The sequence below is a fragment of the Sciurus carolinensis genome, unplaced genomic scaffold (assembly GCF_902686445.1).
Source record: "Sciurus carolinensis unplaced genomic scaffold, mSciCar1.2, whole genome shotgun sequence".
Taxonomy (NCBI): domain Eukaryota; kingdom Metazoa; phylum Chordata; class Mammalia; order Rodentia; family Sciuridae; genus Sciurus; species Sciurus carolinensis.
The window spans coordinates 869606-877274 of record NW_025920124.1 but is presented as its reverse complement, the minus strand read 5'-3'; the positions used below and the strand labels follow the sequence as shown (position 1 = coordinate 877274).

The following is a 7669-nucleotide window of genomic DNA, read 5'->3' as shown; positions in this document are numbered from 1 at the left end:
ACAACCAGAGTTTCCTGCTGAAGTTGTCTGCCATAACCAAAGAATAGGGAAGAGAAAAGGTTTTGTTAGCAGATGAGGTTTCTAGAGTTTTCATATGTTCCAACACATACACAGCTCTCCTACACAGGTACCTGCATGGCTCATAACTCTCTAACGGCTTATATGAAGATTCTGATTCTATGGGGTTTTCTGGAAATCAAATGTTTGTCTAAACTCCTAAATATAAAGCATGCCCACCTGGGAAAGCCCTGCAATGCCCCAGCTGCCACTGGTTGAGAGATTGTCCCCTCGCTGTTCTTAGGTGGATGTCACCTAACTGGCTTCTCAACCACAGATGAGATAAAAAACCGCCACATTATCCACTGCATAAGAAAATTGGCTTTTATATAGTTCCAGGATATCATCCATATTAATGCTCTTCTACTTAGAATGAGCAGGAAATGAATACCTGGCAAATATCTGAATATCTTATTTCAAACAGACTTAGATCATCATGGAGTATTTGACATCCCAGCCAGCTAGTATAATTTCATATCAAATCTGTGAAAGTATCAACCTTGTACTGGGAAAAAGCATCTTAATTTAATCTTTAAATACTAGCTTTTATGATAAGCATTGTGGATAGTCCTGAAAAGCCACAAGTGCGTCTTTCCTTCTTGGTCGTTTAAGTGCTGAAAAGACCCACATCATTACACTCCTATTTTTCTAATTCAGTGTTTTCTTTCTTTTCTTTACTTTTTTCCCCCTCACACCAGAGATATTCACCATTCTTGGCCAGGATAACAGAAAGGTATTCCTCATAGAGAGAGCTCATGTAAAGCAGTAAGCTGGGAGCCCACATGGTCCGGAAGCTCAGGGTGATAGTCTCCCGGGAAAGTGTCACCTCCCTGTGGAATGAAGAAGCCAGGGAACTGGCGTTCCCACTTAAGGGGTGATGATCTTGAAAATTATAGGTCACTGAGGAGCCCGTTTCAAAATATGCAGAAATCTCATTCTCAAAGATTAAAAATCTCCAAATGTAGTTTTGTAATGAGTAGACACAAGTGAGGTCAGAGTCCAGTGAGACCTGGTTTTACTCTTGTCACTGTATCTTTCTGCAACCATCAGGAGCACCCTCCCATCTGGCAAGTCATCTAATAAGGGGACAATTAGCATTCCATGCAGTGTCATCTGAAAACTTTGGAGGAAGGATTCCTGCAGCAAGGCAACTCTTCAGAGTGCCTCTGAGTAGGGTCTAAGAGCCCACCCCTGGATATTCCTTGTTTCAGCTCTCCAACATGCTCAGCATGCCCCCAACTAGGAGAATCAGACTTTACTGGACCATAGTAGTCTAATAAATTGTGAGATTATACAAGCCCTGTTTGCTATGAGCTGGAATCCAGCCAAGGGCTTCCCAGGCAGGGAGAAGGAACCATGCTGAGGGATTGCAGTGCTGCATCTGCAGGTGAGTAAGCACATGGGGAGGCAGAGAATTCATGTGGTCCCCTCACAGTCTGCACTGCCAGTCTGAGGGAGCTCATGGGGCAGCACCATAGTAAAGTGAGACACCAGGTGGGAGTATTGATCAGTGGTACAGCACCTGTCCAGAGCATGTGGGCCCTGAGTTTGCTCTCCAGTGTCACCCAAAATAAAACTAATAAATAAAAAGCGGACTTGACTACCTGGAGGTGTCAGTGAAGAGTCTGTGTGTAAATGAATAACTTGAACCCCCTCTCTTCCATAGACACACTTTTGAAAGTCAGCCAGTCAGTGGGAATTTTGTGGTTCTGAGTCAGCCCATCAGCAGTAGCCACACTCTCTAACAGCTCACTTCCACAGCTGACACACTGATCAATCCTGGGATACTTCCTCTTCTTAGACTCCTCTAATCCTTAACACCTCCCCCCAAACCTGTAAAAATCCAAACTTTTCTTTGGTTTCTAAAGACTGTTTTGCCAGGACAGCTCTCCCCTGCTTAGCAAGCATCACGACAAATCCTGGCTTCTGACATGGTTCTCCTTTGTATTCCTGATAAACACACCAGAACCAATGAAGCAGAAAGAATATTCAAAAAATAATAGAAGAAAAATTCCATGAACTAAAGAGAAGAATGAATCTGATGATTAGAGAATTTATATAGTTTCGTGAAATAAACACTGAGAAGTCCACATCTGAAGAAAGTCTTGAACTCTAATTCAATAGAAAAATATACATAGAAATGCATAAAATTAAATAAATATTATCTAGGAAAGATAGGGAAGGACAGAGAGTAGAAAAAGAAATTTAACCAGTTTCATACCACTTTCTTCTTCACACAAAGAAGAAAAAATAAAAAAAAATAATTGAGTTCAAAAAGAGACAATGGGTATCAGACACTCTAAGAATATCTAATAATGTTAGAGAATCAGAATATCTAATAATGTTAAAGAATATCTAAAAGGGAGGCCGGGAAGGCGGCATGGACAGTGAGTTTTGTGGCACGAGACCTGCTTGGAGAAGCTCTTCTGGTAATGTCTGACTGTTACTTCAAATTAACCTGAATAGAAAATAAAAGGACCATCTCCTCTTTTTCCCACCCCTCCCTCCTCTATCTGCCAGGCCGGCGCGATGGCGGAGGCCGCTGCGGGCGCCTGCGGAGAGGCCATTGCGGCATCTGTGGCCGCGGAAGGCTCCTCGGGCCGGCGGGCTTGTCTCTCGGCCGGGGCTTTTCAAGCTACCGGCCCTTCGATCCCTAGACGTTGGGCCTCAGCCCGAGCTGGCAGCTGACCAACTTCTCTGGCATGAAGGGCTGAAGCTGCAAGGTCCCCCAGGAGACGCTGCTCAAACTCCTGGCTGGACTGACGGTACCTGACGTGTGGCCCCAACCCAAATGGGGCCTGGTCGGAGGCCAGGAAGAGGCAGCCCAGGAAGCTTGCCTGACCTCCGGGGCAGGCCCCAGCCCAACCTTTCCATTCTTGAGCATTGGAATGGATCCTGCGTCATCCCCCTGAGGCACAGAGGCCTATCACTGGTGCAGACCACAGACTTCTTTTACCCCTTGGTGGAAGATCCCTACATGATGGGGCATATAGCTTGTGCTAATGTGCTGAGTGACCTCTACACCATGGGCATTACTGAATGTGACAACATGTTAATGTTACCCAGTGTCAGCCAGAGTATGAATGAGGAGGAACTAGAAAAGGTAACACCACTCATGATCAAAGGTTTTTGGAGTGCTGCTGAGGAGGGAGGCACAGCAGTGACAGGTGAACAAACAGTGGTCAACCCTTGGATTTTCATCGTGGAGTTGCCACAGTGGTGTGTCAGCCAAATGAGTTCATAATGCCTGACAATGCAGTTGTAGGGAATGTGCTCATGTTAACCAAACCATTAGGCACTCAAGTGGCCGCTAAAGCCCACCAATGGCTGGATAATCCTGAAAGGTGGAGTAAGATAAAAATGGTGATCCCCAGAGAAGAGGTAGAACTGGCCTATCAGGAAGCAATGTTCAATATGGCTACCCTGAATAGAACTGCTGCTAGATTAATGCATACTTTTAATGCCCATGCAGCCACCGATATCACAGGCTTTGGCATTTTAGGGCACTCTCAGAACCTCACAAAACAGCAAAGAAATGAGGTGTCCTTTGTCATTCATAATCTGCTGATCATTGCCAAGATGGCTGCCATCAGCAAGGACAGTCCGAAGTTTGGACTACTTCAAGGAACATTAGCTGAAACCTCTGGGGGATTACTAATTTGCCTGCCAAGAGAACAAGCAGCTCAATTTTGCTCTGAAATCAAATCTTCCAAGTATGGAGAGGGTTACCAAGCATGGATCGTCGGCATTGTGGAAAAGGGAAACCAAACGGTCCATATCATTGTCAAGCCTGGAGTTATTGAAGTTCTACCTCGTGGGGTCACTGCTGGTGCTCTTGTTCCTGATAATTCCAATGCCTCCTCTGAGCCTAACTCCTGAAATGGAATAGCAGAAGTTGTTGGGAACTTAGAACGTTTATATAAAATCATGGACGATTCTCAGGAGTCGATTTTAAGAAACTTCTAAAGAAGGCTACCTACATAGTGGTTCTAGCTGCCCTTTCTTGGTGATTTGAATCAGCCCATCAGTAACTGCCTTTATGTACATTCCAAGGCCAAAAGTAACACTTTGGACTTTGGGAGGACATGTGTTTATCTCTTGGGTGTAGGAGGAGCAGGAAGAACCTTTCCAAAGCAAGATGAGTCTGTTCCAGTTTGAGGGTTTTTTCTTTGCACTGGTTTAATTCATTTCTGCACAGGGAATGAGACTACTAAAATTACATACTCAAAAAGTAAATTGCAAAATTAAAATATAAAGAAGAAGAAAAGAAGCAGCAGCAGCAATGAGTTTGGACCAAAATTGTTGATAAATCTAAGTTGTTAAGAGAGATCTTATAATACAATGTCAAATTCTTTATTAGATTTTTATGAGGAACTGGCTCTTTCCTTCTCTGGACAAGAATTGAGCAGCTTGTCCAATGACTGGGAAAGGAGGACCTGCAACCATCTGACTTCATCTTTGTTAATGATGTCTTTCCCTCTAAAACCCACTAAGAATTGGGAAAGGCAGAGCAAGTCCTAGAGCCCAGGATGTGGTGGTCATTAAAATGTTAAATTTTGTCCTAAAAATTCCTGGTGATTTAATTAATAAAGAGTAATTTCTTATAGTTAAATAAATAAGAGTGACTTTGTTGGAAAACAAAAACAAAACAACAACAAAAAAAGAATATCTAATAATGTTAGAGAATGTTTTCCAAGGGGTCAAATAAATATTAAAATCATTTCACTAGGGCCATCGTATTACACAGTCCCCAGGCTGCCAATCACAAACTAATGAGGTGCATTGTCAAATGGTACTTCAATAAAATCTAACCCAAACTGCATTTGTTCATGTATTTATTTATTTTTGTACTTGATTTAAATAGAAGACACAGTTTTGCTCCAGGAGGAATATAATTGCAGCTCCTTTAGTGCCTATATATTCCTGTGTCTGCTTTTAATGAAGCCTCAGTGGTTCAAGTTCTGAGTATTGGTAAGTTCCTCCTTTGAATATTGGTAAATGGGGAGAGTTGTCATTTAAATGTGGTTTTGGGAAAACTAATAAGGTTCCAAGTTTTAGTAAGTCTTAAACTTCATAGGCTGTTAAAAGTAGTATTAGGTATATTTGGGAATTATATGACTAGATCCCAAAGAAGTAAAACAAATTCCCAACACTATGTGACCCTGGAGACACAGATTGCCTGAAATGATGAGCAATGCTTTCCGTTTTATGCAGGTTTCTCCCGCCCTCTGGGGGAAACTTCCTAAGAGACAACAAACCTGTGAGAAAAGTTTCAAAAGCAATGTGTGAGCTTACAGACACCCTGTGAAGACATTCCATGGGAATATTTTAGCAAATAAACTGCAGTATAGCAAAATACCCTACAAAGCATAACAAAGCTCCCAGAACTTTCCAATCCCTCCTGCTTCTATACTGAATTTCTCTCTTAGTTACTCTCCTCTGTCTGTCTTTGTCTCCATCCCCACCACACGTACATGCACACGCACATACACACACATACACACACACACACACACACACAATTTCCTTTGGAAGTCCTTCTTCCACCTGGATTCATACCTGGACACTGAGCAGAGGGTAGAGGGGTTGGGAAAAGATCTTGGAGGCTGACCATTTGCATTTGTCTTATCAACCATAATAATGAAAACCTCTCTGCATCAGTGCCATCATCTGTGGAATGGGACTAATCAAAGTGCCTACTTTGCTGATGATGTTACAGGACCTATTGCAGGTGACACATGTGGAGCAGTGCCTGGCATCTAGTAAACATGTGTAACTGTGAGCCACTCTGATGCTACCCAAGAAGTCCCCTTCAGCAGAGCATGGTGTTGGAAGAGCAGGTGAGAGAACTCTCCTTGGAGAAATGCTTAGGTATTGTTCCCGGCTGAACTATGGGTCCCCAAACTCATTTGCTCAAGTTCTACTTCCCAGAAACTCAGAGTTGTACTGCATTTGGAGATAAGTCCTTCAAAGGATAAATAAGGTAAAACGGGATCCTTAGGGTGTGATAACAGATGTCTTTATGAGATTGGGACACAGATAAAGACAGCACACATGGCACATGGAGATGACTTGGTGAGAACTCAGGGAGAAACATGTCCAGAGACAGGCTTCAGAAAAAGCCCACTCTGATGACATCTTGAATTGGACTTCCAGTCTCCAGAGCTGGGAGAAAAAATATTTCCATTTTGTACGCCACCCAGTCCCAGGTACCTGTGGCAGCGCCTCCCAAAAATTAACACAATCACCAATACCATACTTTTCAAAAATTGTCTTACTGAGAAAAAGAATATGCCTATAGGGAAGAAAAGTCTAAAACATAAACACAGAGTTGTCTGAACATGATGGAGCTAAAGCCAAGAACACTGCCTCCAGAGGTGCCTCCCTCATCTTCTAAATGAGCAGGTCATTGGCCTTTGTCTTTAAAAAAAAAAAAAAACTTATGAAAGACTCAGAAACGTGCATTACTTTATACCTATCCATTATTACATTTGCAAATTTCACATGCTCTGTGGCATGGGACTATACTTTATTAGTCTCTGTTTTTTATATAGGGTACTATTTCTTGAACATAGTGTATGTGCACATTCATCAACTGATGGGCATCTGGGATGTTCCTGTTTTATATCATTGATAATCAAGCTTTACTGAGTTTTCCCAAGCATACTTTCTGGGAAACAAATGCTCAATTCTCCAGGGTGTGTACTTAGAATTGGGCTGGGAAAATCATTATAAAAGTCATTATATAAGAGATTGTTCCCATATCCTATTCCTCTTTCAGTGAGTGACACTTTCCCCACCTGCACTTGAAACTGCCATTTATTTTTTCTTTTAGTCATTTAGATAAGTATATAATGATACTTTTCTGGTTTTAATTTGCAATTCCCTGAGTAATAATGAGATTCAGTGTTCTATCATATGGTTATTTTATTGACCATCTGAACTTTATCTTTAATCAAATATCTGTCAACATTTTAATTTTTCTAATTGTGCTGTCTACCTTTTTTATTGCTTGGTAAAAGACCTTTATAGATGGTGGGGAAAAGTTCTTCATTTGTTTTATGTGTGGAAAATGTTCTCTCTTTGTGAGGCTTACATTTTTCATCTTTAGAAAGATCTTTTAATACCAGAAATTCTTAATTTTATTGCATTTTGTGTTATCAATCTCTCTTTTGTGTATGTTACAGAGTTCATGAGAATTCCAAATGACCACGCATGCTGAGACAAACTGAAAGGGGAAAAATGGTCCTTCAATGATCATGCCAGGCAAGCGGCACCTGGGCGCAGGCTAGCACCTCAAAGAACTCCCAGCACCTGAATTTTGGAAGTACAGAGTTTATAAAGGCAAAAACCACAAAACCCACAAGGACACATGAGCACAGGTAAGTCAGAAAGACCCTGTTGAGACAGATATTATGATTACATGAGTTAATTGTTTTGATTATACATTTCAGAGTCATTTTGTTATGCACCAGGGTCATTATCCTACAGGAAGTTCTTACTATACCGTCAACACAGATACAGTTATGTCTATGTTGAAAATGTTACAAGCAAGCATACAACAGGGTCAGGTCAGAACAAAATGGCATTACTTTTTTCTTTTCCATTTCAG

The 7669-nt window shown here is 41.7% G+C and overlaps 1 pseudogene; it reads left to right on the top strand.

Annotated features, from left to right (window-relative positions):
• Nucleotides 1–2586: 2586 nt before the first annotated feature.
• Nucleotides 2587–3936, top strand: LOC124973883 (selenide, water dikinase 2-like; annotated as a pseudogene).
• Nucleotides 3937–7669: the final 3733 nt, after the last annotated feature.